This window comes from Pholcus phalangioides, unplaced genomic scaffold, assembly GCF_987345545.1.
Source record: "Pholcus phalangioides strain wild (caught in Gottingen) unplaced genomic scaffold, Ppha-v1.0 ptg000006l_1, whole genome shotgun sequence".
Lineage (NCBI taxonomy): Eukaryota > Metazoa > Arthropoda > Arachnida > Araneae > Pholcidae > Pholcus > Pholcus phalangioides.
In genome coordinates, this window is record NW_028301599.1 from 3959622 (window position 1) to 3971546 (window position 11925).

The following is an 11925-nucleotide window of genomic DNA, read 5'->3' on the forward strand; positions in this document are numbered from 1 at the left end:
TGCCATGATCGTATTAATGACCGTAAGAGTAAACATGTGAATGATGGTGTGAGTGACCGTATGAATGATCAAGTAAGTTGAACATTTAGCCTCCGATGGTATATTGAGCACTGACCGTGTGAGTGACCAATGAACTGGAAATTTACTCCATTCACATTTCACCTGCCCTGACCGTATGAGCGATGCCATGAATGACCGTATGTGTGAACAGATGATTGATGGTGAGAATGACCATGTAAGTGACCGTATGAGTGATAAAGTGAGTTGGGAAGAAGAGGGGGGATAATCTTTGCATACACTCACCCGGTCAATACATTCGGTCACTCATACGGTCACTCACTTGATCACTCATATGGTCACTTGGTCATTATTACGGTCACACATACGTGCACTCCCTTGGTCACTCATTCCGTCACTCATACGATCATTCACTTGGTCACTCATTCCGTCACTCACTAATTCATATCACTTGGTCACTCATTCCGTCACTCACTAATTCATATCACTTGGAAACTCAAATAAACACTCACTCGGTCACTCATTCGGTCACCTATATGGTCAATCACTCAGTAACTCCCTTGGACACTCACCTAGTCAATCATACAATCTACGCTCTCTCACACAGTCAGTCACTCATACAGTTGCTCATGCGTTCAGGGCAGGTGAAATATCAGGTGCGAAAATTTCGGGGGCGAAAAAATAATTTCCGAATCCCATCACTCACATACTTTAAATGGGGGATTGTCTGGAGAGAGCCTTAGCTAAGGACCAGCTTCGGTCTTGTTTCTCTGACTCTGGTTATATTTATATTTTAAAAAACAGAAACAGAATATATATAAAATAAAAACTACATGTAATGGTTATTATGTTTGTCAGTGTTTATGGATTGTAATAGAGATATTTGTGTTTGCGTTTATATTTCAGGAATATTTTATATTTTATTTACATGAAAAGTCGAACTTGGTTAATTCGAAGTCCAATGCCACTAGCAAAAATTTCCAATTATCTGATTAATCTAACCTGGGTGTTTAAAATGAGTACAAACTGCCACTCAATTATCAACACATTCACATAGGAAAATAATTATCATTTATTAAAATTTCTTCATGAGTTACGAACCTGTTTCCAAAATTTTAATAATTTATAATTATGATGTACCTGTAAAACTTAATGCATCCTAATTTAATCGTAATTGATTTTAGCTGCTATATTAATCCATTATTCTGATCACCGTAGAATTTCTTTACCATGTTCAAAGCATGATTTACGGAAACAGTTCATGATCATCTGTCATGAAATTCTTTCGCAAATTTCGCTTATCATTGTTATGCGATCAGAGAATGATACAGCTTGATCTATAGATTGGAAAGCATAATCGGAATTAAGTGGTACATAGTATCGATGCACTCCAACTGAACAATGATAAAATTGACATAAAAAAAAAAAATTCAAACCTTCAATAAGTTTTGAAAATTCGTTGTTTAAAAACTTGATCGAGAAAAACAAAATCTCTTTTCAGCTTATTGTGGATTTTTTGTAAAATAAATTTGCTCGTAATAAAATCAGTTTTTTATCCTCCGACTTATCTGAAACATTCGAAAAAGAATCGAATTAAACAAGGAATTTTAACATTAACTTAGATGGAAGAAAACGAGATTTAATTAAGCAAGTTCTGTATTTATATTTTTGTACGTGCACTTTTAGTTTATGTTTTACTATCAAAAAGTGTTTTTAATCCACACACAAGTCCTACTTTAACTTTTTCACAAGACGTTCCTTTTCATTGTCCTCAACGTATATCCCTATTTTTATGGGCATCTTTTCTCAGCCACCTCGTTGTGCATTTTGCCTGTTGTGGCGTTGTATTTGTATAGCACAGTACCATCGGCAAAATATATAAATTTGCCATTTCGCTACAATATACAAAAATCATTCATACAACTTAAAAAAAGTAACTTTCCTAGAATAGTACAGTCAATGAACTGAAATGTTCATTCCATTCATACACTGTTATTTCTAGTTAATTTTAGTAAGTTTTACTATTTTTAGGTAATTTTAATTTTACTATTTCCATTCAATTTTTCTTCTTGTTTTTTGCTCTTTTCTAAATGTAATAAAAATATTTTCCATATTGAAACTACGGACTTCATTAGGACTGGATTATTTACACACAACAATCAAACCTCTATGTATTTCAGTACATATCAAGTTATTGTGGTAATAATCGGTTTTCTCACGAGCCGATGGATACCCGAAACCTTAAAATTTCCGCGTAAACAAGAAAAAAAACCACTCGTGTAGCCAGCAATATATGCCATACATAAACACCAAACATCACTCTCTGAGATTAAACGGAAATGATAGAGGGAAAAAACATTCCCTTTTATCTGTATTATTCTCGTGAAAATGAGAACTTGGGATAATGTCTCTCTGATGTTTTAAATTTCAATTTCCAATAAACGCTGAAATCGTACGCATATGGCAGCCGGCTGATAAGATTTGGGAACTGTTCCAAAGTTTCCTCGTTTCTGAAATGAGATGTCCAAGACAAAATTATAATATAAAATGCGACGATTCTCTCTCTCGGGACCGGAAATTTCTTGTGGAATTGGCATCTCATTGTGCGCGTCGATCCGATATCTCTCGTATGAAGGCCGGATTCTACAACTAAGACGTCGTCTGGGAGTAAAATGCGGATAAAATGCGTTAGATTGAAGCTCAGATACTTTAGAGGATGTTTGCTTCCAGATACTCCATTCTGAGTTAGGATTATTCGTAATTATCATCCATTCAACGCAAGAAATTCTTGAATATTAATGGGATAGCATGCGATGTACAAAAGGCATAGCTTCTAATGAACAGGTAAGTCAGATTTACAAGCCAACGAAAAATTTCTAGTAGGCCCATAAGTTTGTAAATAAACTAAAAATTGATGTAAATTTATCAAAATAAAAAAAGTTACATGTTCTAAGTGAAATATTTACTGAAATGTTTGAATTCGAAAAATGGAGGCATTTTGGGAAAAACACGTTTTTTATTCCGCACTTGATGCTGTTTTTTCCTAACTTTCCTCAGGTTCTCCGAATTCAAATATCTCAGTGAATATTGCACTGTCTCGTATGCCGGACGAGCGATCTACCAACTAAACATGGTAACAGATAGAATGTTTCTTCCTTGGAGCATGTATATGTTACGGTGAAAGCCCGGAGAGTGGTGAAAGCTCGAAAAACTCTTGCAAACGTATACATTTCGGACTTTTAACCAAGAACTTGGTTAATACTGACATTGTGATTCATGAATGGCAAGTTTTAAAATTTATATATGAAAATTCGAAAATTCGTATTTTTACTGATTTTAATGAAGGTTGGCAAATGTCAGCATTTACCGAAGTGCTTTATAAAAATTCGAAATGTATACGTTTGCAAGCGTTTTTTATCCCACAGGCTTTTAACAACTCGACTTTGTAAAACCTAGGTTTTACCATGACATTAGGCCACCAGGTGGCGACATGCCTGTAGAAGTGTCCTCTTCACTTATTAATACAAGATTCCTCGAAATACTGGCTATTTTTGGGAGATTATACTGAAGAAAATTCATCTATATTTATGCTCGAAGGGAGAAATACACTGCTGGCCACCGTAAATGCAACACCCTGAAGGAAGCATGCAAATAATATGAAATTTACAATATGCATTAGCGGAGGTGAGATATGCAAATGATTAGAATTTCAGCGCAGACGCACATAACGCGCGCCTGTGGCGCCACTTCAAAGCGCTATTTAAGGCTTGGAGATTTCGACGATTTGAAGTACGGCAATTGTGTTTTTCTTGTGGTTTTTTCAAAAAAACGATCATCTTTTGATCAAGTATCCTAGTTCGACAGAGGAAGGATAGTGGCCTACCGAGATTGTGGATTATCTTTCAGGGAAATCGGTAGTCGTGTTGGACGAAACCAAACAACTGTAATGCGGATATGTGATCGTTGGATGCAGGAGGGTACGACGGACCGATGTGTTCGATCGCATCCACCTCAGTGCACCACTTCACGTGATGACAGACGTATTGTGCGTATGGCAGTGACGGATCGCTCAGCCACATCACGAACCATAGCACAGCACATTCAGTCTGTACCGCATCATCCAGTGTCTGCGCGTACCATTCGACGCCGTTTACAGCAGAGTGGTCTGTCCGCAAGACGTCCATTGCTTCGTCTACCCTTGACGCAGAACCACAGACGTCACCGCCGCCAATGGTGCGATGAAAGAAGGATGTGGACGGCACAATGGAATGAAATTGTCTTTACTGACGAGTCACGTTTCTGTCTGCAACACTGCGATGGTCGGATTCGAGTCTGGAGATACCAGGAGAGAGGATGCTGAACAGCTGCGTTATGCACCGCCACACTGGTCCTGCACCGGGTATTATGGTATGGGGCGGTATTGGATATCACTCTCGCACTCCTCTAGTACGCATTGCCTGTACTTTAAAAAGCCAGCGCTACATCTCCGAGGTGTTGGAGCCAGTTGTCCTTCCTTACCTTCAGGGCTTGCCCACAGCCATATTTCAACAGGATAATGCGCGACCACACGTGGCACGCATTGTCCAAAGGTTCTTCGTCAATCGCCAGATTGAATTGCTTCCCTGGCCAGCTCGCTTTCCGGATCTTTCGCCGATAGAAAACATGTGGTCCATGGTTGCTCAACGATTGACCCAGATTACATCCCCAGCTGCCACACCAGATCAACTTTGGCAACGCGTGGAAGCTGCTTGGTCTGCTGTACCCCAAGAACACATCCAAAGTCTCTTTGAATCAATGCCGAGGCGTGTGGCAGCGGTGATCTCGAATAATGGCGGCTACTCTGGCTACTGATTTTGGCAGGAACCACACTTCACAGAAGTCTATAAATTTAATCATTTGATGCTTGGTCAACATGTTATCTACAAAATAAATATTAGTGCGATATCTCTTGTCTTTCTTGGTGTTGCAATTTGGGTGGCCAGCAGTGTATTTTCGCTGTCTCGATAGTTTAGTTGGTAAAGCTCTCGTCCGGCATACGAAGGACCGGGGATCAAGTCCCTGTGGGGGCGGAGTTGAATTTTCTTCCTTGTAATCACCATCTCCAAAAAGTACCAGTCTTTTGAGGTATCTAGTATTTACTTTCATCTGTCAAATCGGTTTTTGAGAAATTCTCTCGAACGAATACATGGAACATGTGACGATCTGGTAGATAAAACGATTTTCCACAACAAAATATTATTTTTTTCTCCCGTTCATATATTATCATTAATGCTCGGATTTTTAGTGACCAGTGATACTTTTTATGGTTAGTCGTATTTTGAGGATTTTGAGCGATCAGTCATATTTGAGGCATTTTGAAGCCATGGGTCATATGTTTTGATCATTTTATTTAACACTGAAGTTTTTTAATCTGTAGGTATTTCCATCTTCAGAGATACAGTATAGACTAACGTGAAATTTTTGTATTTTTCTTCTTTTTGGCAGAAACAAAAAACTTTTGCGTTTCCTAATGACGCGCCAGTCAGTAGCGGAAATTGTTATTCGGACACGAAATCTTCGCGTTCAATGCATTCTCATAACCTGTGATATTATATCTGGTATAGTGCTTGATTCCCCCCCCCCCCTACCGTCTACCTTGATGTAACTGTGCCTGTGGTATTTCTCTAACCCACAGAAAGGGTTAAATAAGATAATTAAAAAAGATAATTTAAAATATTTCCTAATATATTCGATCGATCCCGCGTATAACGTTTTAAAAAATCGCAACTAAAAAACGTTTTAAGCGAGAAATGCTATAAGAATAATAAGACATAGATTTCACCGACCGTAGCTATTTTATGTAGTGTTTATAATTTATTAGCAAACATTACGGTACATATAGAGATTTATTAGGAAGAAATTATGTATTTGCTATTCCAATAAATTTTTATGTGCATTATACGTAATATAGATACAGTCAAACCTCGTTAGTGCGTTACCGGGTTAACACGTCACTCCGCTTACCGGGTCACTTTTTGTAAGTGTCAATTGTCCTCAGGTAGGAATTGGCACAGCTATGGCTTACTCCGCTTAACGAGTCACTCCGCTTACTAAGTCATATTTTTGCTCTCCCAAGAGTGACTCATTAACGAGGTTTGACTGTATATATATGTACGGAATAGAAGAAATCTTACATGTTATTTATTTAACATGCTGGGAGGCAAATTGATCTGCTTCCATAGCTTAGATGGTAGAGCACTCGTCCTGCAAGCGAGAGACCGGGGTTCGAGTCCCCGTGAGGGCAGTGATGAATTCTCCCCAGCGTGACCCAACCCGCAAGGGTAAAAGCCGGTATATGCCGGGAGGGACAGAGCCTGGGTCGTGTCTGGTCTCTCGGGAAGCAAATTGAATTTTTTGCTGTTGTAGCTCTAGAAAGCACAGGGCTATCATTTACAAATTTAGCAATTTTTATCTTTTCTTCTACACTTGGAGCTTTTCTTTTTAATTTGAGACATTATCTGAGACATTTTAACTCAAGAACTGCTCAGCAAAATCTAACGTTGTTCCTGATCATTTTCCGAAATTTCAAAGGTCATGAAATCATCGTATTGGCTGTTCTGCGTAGAATAAAATTCCAAGGAGTACATTGGGAAAATCCAACTTTTCTTATCAAGAAAAAAGCCGCCTTTAAATACTACTTGATGCTGGCGCCTAAAAATCTGTCAAGTTTTTTACGTTTTGTGTCCATGTCACTCATTTGCGGCTTGATTTTGTATCAATAGATTCAGAGGTGTAGTCTAACACCACTGTGAGAATAATTGTTTGGATGTCATTTTTTGGAATCGATCCAATGCGGCATATTTGAATAAGACCGCTAAAGAAAAAAAAACTGCCCCCCCCCTATTCTGAGAACGTTTTCTAGCTCTTATCTGTTAGTCTTCTTATTCAGTGACATGACTTGATCACCAGTAGTAATGGAGTAATGATAAGGGCAGTTTATGCTCTGCAAACTAGTGTTAGACAAAGTGAGCGAACAAGAAAAAAATATATATTCAAATTATAGTTGTGAAAAAGTCCCTTGAAAAAATGAAAAAAATGAAGAAATTTTTAATCTATTCTTTATGCCGAAAACAACATAACAGGCTTCCGAAGAGCAATAAAAAAATGCGCCACCTGTAGTTTTCATGTAATAGTTAATCGCTGGCACACAAAAACACCATTTTCGTTTCCTTACCTGTGAAAAAGTGTGCTGTTTTCAAGGAAGGAAAAAGCCCGATGTGTGAATTTTCCGCACGTTGTAAGCGGGAATAGAAAAAAAAGCGGTCGTTGTATCTGGGAAAAATTAGCATTATCAATATAGGAAAAAAAATTAAATTTAAAACGATAAAAAGTTAGTTACTTTCGTCAGGAATCACCGGCCACTTTGTGAACTGACCGGTGATCCCTGGCTTAAGTTTTCGATAAAAAAAGACATGATTCGGGATCATCATCCAGGTGGCGTATTTTTTCGTGATAATCATGTCTTCGTTTATTATGGCAACCCATCAAACCGGCCGTTGCGATGCGGTAATTCCTTGTTTTCTAAAAAATTTGGTATATGTAGAATATGGTATAAATGGCATAAAATGGTATATGTTTTTGATACAATTATTTTTATAGTTTTCTATCAAATTGCACTTTTTTTGCTCGTCTCACATGGAACTAATCCAATACAGCTGGTATATATATAATGGAGATGTATCAGGACTTTTGCTATTTAAAAAAAAATGGATTTGACATCTACTGCCCCATCTTACATCAGCATATCGAGTTCTGGTCAGGGATCGCCAATCAATTCACGAAATGGGCGGCCGAAGTTCGAATCATTTCTGCAGTTCGGACTTCGGCCAAAACTATCGGCCAATTCGTGAATTAGCCGCACGGGATTTGGCAGTAACATATATCGGATCTACAAAATACTGTGACTGCACGAGTCTTTTTAATGGAGGGGGATCGGCTCTTATTCGCTCCTCGAAGTTAAAAAGTCCCAGAAAACCAACTTCACCAGACAATCACTGCACCGCCGGTGGATTAGTACCCATATCCACGTGATGCGAGTCCATGATTACAACTGTGCATCGAGCACCATCCCCAGATATATATTCATACCTATTATTATGATTCCCAATTCCGGATCGCATTATTGCGAAGGCTCCTAGGCTTCTTCTGAGGTACCTTGGCCGTGCCCCGTGGCCTTAGTTCATATTGTGGACATGTAGCATACCATAGGCGTCAACATGGCCCTGTGTGTGTGGGTGTCCCGTCAAATTCATATAAGCTGTACGATTATCAATAACAAGAAAGTCCCTTTTCTTTCGAAGCTCTCCGGGTTCCAGGATTGTTTAGGGTTTGGTGACGTTTCATTCCGCGGAACCCCCGAAAAAAACTCTCACCGAACAGTAGGGTTGCTCGTAAAACCAGTTGGAAATCTATGAAATAGGTTCACCGATTTAAAAATTCTTATTGACGACCGGCTTAATTTTCCTGAACATTGTTCAGCGGTGATCAAAAGATCGATTGTGCAGGACTGTATATGCCATTTTGTTTTGGAGACCTTGCCTACAGAGGGGCATGTGATTGGCCGAGGGGGTGTCGAGAATAGCTATGGGTGCTCTTGTTGGCACACATGGTTTCAGCTTTGAAGATATACCTCGAGTTCTTCAACATGTTTACATTTGAGGAACGCGGGTGCCGGGGATACATGATCGAAGTGTTTAAAATTTTCAACAGGAAGGATAGGATGGATCATGAGTACTTTATACACCTTCAATCAACTGCTTCAACAAGTAGAGACACCTATATCGTTTAGTAACGGGGGGCAACTCCAGGTTTTGGTGTCGTATTGAGTATTCCTCTAATAGTTTTGTGAATGAATGGAGTAGCTTACCCCAGGGGATAATATAGCCACAATCGGCACGTTTAAAAATGAAGTACGATAAACATATTAGGATAAATCGAAAAGTAATCCATACTAACTATAGACTAAGACAAACGATAACATTTTTTCAGGTGGTGCATTATATAGTATTTATTATTCGTTATTTTTTTTCCTTTCGTGATATAACGCTTTTTAAAAAAAATTGTTTTATTTATTTTCCTTTATTTAAGATTTTTAAACAAATTACAAACCATTTAGGGGCTAAGCAAGCTTGTGAGCCCTCAAAACAATATCCGATACATATCTGTCGGCATAAATAATAACGAGAGAAAAAAAAGAAAGAACAAAACACACATATATATATATAACGCCAAGAAATAAGTGGCAACCGGAAAGGAATTGATAAACAAAAAAATTTGGCATTTAGCAGCGTATGCAAGATAAAAAAGAAGATTACATTACAATATCAAACAGATAATTTAAATCTTCTTGAGTTAACAACCAAGATTTTAAATTGATAAAAAAAAGATGTACATGCAGATTGCTCTTTCATTAACTGATATATATTAACTGCTTTTATATAGGGTTGCTACTAAACCATACATGTACCTCGTCCATATTCCTCTGCAGAACCTCCAACGAATTGGTACATGTTGGAAATGTGCGTGTACGTGTAGTGAAACCTGACGTGAAGTTTGTTCCTGTGTAATGCTTGTTATGTGTAGTGCTGCCATCCGCCACCAGTTTTTTCTAACTATGAGTGGAGTGTAATGATTGAATAATTGTATCGTTGTAGAAGTGTTGCTCTCTGTGGCGAGACTTTTCAATGGGGAGATCGGCTCGCATTTGCGCCTCGAAGTTGGGAACCACAGGAAACCAACTTCAGCCGACTACCACTGCGGCGACGGTGGGGTTCGAACCCGGATCCTTATATACGGTTGCTACGTGTCGGTAATATTTGAAATCCACATTTTTTTTATGGCCATCTTTTTTTTCAGCCACTTACAACTGAGCATATTGCCTGTTGTGGCCTTTGTGTTAAATATGATTAAGAAAGATACAGGTTAAACGGGATTTTTACAAATTGCAGTTTTTGAGTTCAAACGTAAGATTTTTATAGACAATGAATAATACCGCATCGCAAATTCTTAAACATTGTAGAAATGTTTATTCGAGATGTGTTAGTAGTAATACGAATTTCCAATTAAGCAATTTACCAATGCGAAAATTTTTTTGTTTTAATTTTAAATTAAGATTTTTGAAAATATTACACTATTGTTATAATTTCAACAAACAATACATAAATATTTGATAATTCAAAAATTAATGAATTATGTTACTCACTTTTCGGAGATGTACTTGGTTTGGTCTGAAGATGGTTCATAAATCGCATTCACATTATAAACGCGTAAATCTGAACGTTTGAAACATCCCGTCTAGTTGACAATTATATCTACAACAATTGCTGGAATACAGTAAGTAGTCTCTGTTTCTCAAGGTGGGGGGGGGGGGTCTTGAGTGACAAAGAAAAAAAAAAATGGATAAATTCGAAAACTGATAGCTCAGAAAATCGCGTAGAAAGTCATCTCGTTATATACACTTTATACTGCAATGCATTATTTTTATTTTAAAACAACAAACTAATCGAATGACCAAAATTTTTTTTTTTTTGCATTTAATTTGCATCGGAATGAAATAATTTTTTAAGACAATTTTGAAAAAACACACTTTGGAGGCCGAAACAAAAGTCAACTTCTTACGAATAAAACAATGGGTATACAATGTGTTTTTAATATTCATTCAAATGTGTCATCAATGTGTTTTCATGCTATTTGCATCGATCAAAGCTCAAATAGCATTTTGAATGGTAGTATGTTGCGTAAGAATTCTAGTCTTAACTGGGATCATAATATTGAATTCAAGTTGAAATGATTGCATTAATACGGGAATATTGTTTTCACAACGAAATTTCTTCGTAGCTATCTGCTAACTGATAATGTAGAAGAAGAAAATATTGTGTATTAAAGTTTTTTCCATCAGTTCATTTCGTACAAATTATTTATTGAATATCCTTCTGCTACATGTGTAATTTCGCATTTCGGTGCATGAAGTTTGGATGCAGTCGTTTAAAAGTCTATAATAACACTGATATTATGTTTGTTATTTATCGGAAAGGAGTTTGAAAATTTTTTGCTTCTTCTTAGACATTCGGGAGAAAGTCTACGATTCTTTTGCTTTAGTGCCATCTTCATAATCATACCTAATTGAGAAATGTTAGCAAAACAACTTCTTATCGTAGTGTTATTTCCGTCATTCTGCGATTGCACCCCACTTAAACATCAAATAGTGGATGTGTTGTTTCGTCCAACGAAAGAGGGGCTTCAGCATGCAGAAGACATCGCTGTTTCAGATAGCGAGACAAACGACCGTACTCCTGACGCTTTCATGCAGCTCAGTTTCAGCGCTTTCGACACCGACATTGACGTTTTGCTTCACAGATCTTTAGATCCAGAACTTGATGAAACCATGGTGGAAATACACGGTGGAAAAGGTCCAAACGAGTTAGAGATTAGAAATTTCGGTGCCGAATACTATGAATTCATCAATTCCACGACGATCGTGCATGGATTCAAGAACAGACATGGCCAGTTTGAGGGATCCGTCATGGTGAAGAACGGCTACGAGATATATTTTGTAGAGCCCGCCATCGTATATTTTCCCGATGATCCTTCGGTAGTTTCAAAATCCATCGTGTATGAAGAAAATCGAGATATTTCTGAATATTTTGATGACCATAACGTAGATAATGAATATGATTACAATAGCGCAGACGAGCGATTATTCCATGACGTTCGATCACCAACAGAACTTGTCGGAAAACCAGACACTATCATGCACTTAAAATTTGAATATGTGTCGGACGAAAGTGTTATTGAAACCAAGGGAAATGACTCAGAAGCATATATTTACTTCCACGCCAAAACGGCTGACTTTTTAATTCGTAGAACCAG

The 11925-nt window shown here is 37.8% G+C and overlaps 1 non-coding gene across 1 annotated transcript; it reads left to right on the forward strand.

Moving 5' to 3' along the window:
• The first annotated feature begins 6229 nt into the window (after positions 1-6229).
• Positions 6230-6301, forward strand: TRNAA-UGC (transfer RNA alanine (anticodon UGC)). The gene has a single exon. It is a non-coding gene; the product is annotated as a tRNA-Ala (tRNA).
• Positions 6302-11925: the final 5624 nt, after the last annotated feature.